Genomic DNA, 1479 nt, shown 5'->3' with positions numbered 1-1479 from the left:
AAGAGCGGTCTTTTGAAGTTAGTAATGGACTTTGCATTAATTCGTTGGGAGGAAAGGTCAGGCCCTGGAAACTCTTGTTGTTTTTCTTTTTATAAATTACACCAGATATTAAAACCATTCACAAGCCAAATCACTTAACTTGTATCTTAATGTAGTAATATGTTTTGTGAAGTTTTGCTTCAAAGTACAGGCACCATCTTAGTCGTGTGCAGGAACAATCTGACAGAACTTAATTGTGCCTTTCCCACAATAAATACACTCAGAAATGGTTACTTTCAGCTCACAAACACTGTTGGTATCTATTCATGTAGTTTCTTTGTAGCTTATGCAAAATATGATGTAGTGTTCCATAACAGCATTAGGATCATTGTTTGCATTCTCAAAACTTGTGATTACTATCAACAGGGCCAATTCGGAAGAAAGCAAGATTGAGGAAAAGCATCTCTAAAGCAGGTTCTAGTCTTGGAAGATGAGATATTAAGAGCATTGGCTAGTTATGTGGCAGGCCACAAATTATTGATTGTTTATAATTAGTTCAACAGTGTGGAATTCTCTTACACTTTTTATACAAAATTAGTTTTAGAAAATTATCCTTCATTAGTGAAGTTTTGTTTTATTATAATTTGCATTAAGCTGGCTGCTGAGTATGGTAGGGTGGGTGACTGGTAATGAAAGAACTGACAAATCACAGCCAAAGGGTGCTCTAAGTAGTTTAGGTTTTAGGATCCATATTTTGGCATATTTATATCTGATCTTGGAAAAAATGGAATCCTGCATCCTTTACGTAGGTAAGCCTGCTTTAGAAAATTGGGCCATGGAGTTCTGCAGAATGAATTACTGCAAACCAGTGTCCATCAACAAAGATCCAGAATAAGTTGGATCAGTTAGTGAACCTACTGAAATCCCTTACCTGGCTTGATGAACTTCCAGTTCTTGTTTCTACTGGAAAAATGCATTTTTCTATTTATTGAAAATGCTTTCTACAAAGGGAAAGTTTAGTGAGAAATAAATACTTTCCAGGTTTTCCAGAATTGCTGTAACTGTAGAAAAAACATATTGACTGTTTCTCCTGTGAATTGTAGGTGGCAGGTTTCCTAGTTTCAGATCAATCCACATATAGTTACCATAATTTCTGCTTTCTGAGCTGTTTCTGTAAGTCTCTACTTCCAGTGTAGCATTTAGTAAATTCCTCCAGTGATACATCATTTACTTTATTTACATTTCTACGCTTTATAGCAAGGACTAGACAGGAGATTAACCTGAACTGAAACAAGAATTTTAAAAAGATTTCCTGAACTTTTAATTTGTTCTTACAAAAAGTTCTAGTGAAACATAAATAACTGTTCATAGTAACATGAGATAATATGTGTGTTTGAACCTACAATAAATACAAGCAGACAGCGAAAATATAATTGACTATGCAGTTTACTAATGTACAGTGAAACTATCAGAAGCCTTGTATTTTTCCACTTTAGCAAC

This window comes from Nestor notabilis, unplaced genomic scaffold, assembly GCF_000696875.1.
Source record: "Nestor notabilis isolate BGI_N333 unplaced genomic scaffold, ASM69687v1 scaffold16130, whole genome shotgun sequence".
Lineage (NCBI taxonomy): Eukaryota > Metazoa > Chordata > Aves > Psittaciformes > Psittacidae > Nestor > Nestor notabilis.
This window is presented reverse-complemented; position numbering follows the sequence as displayed.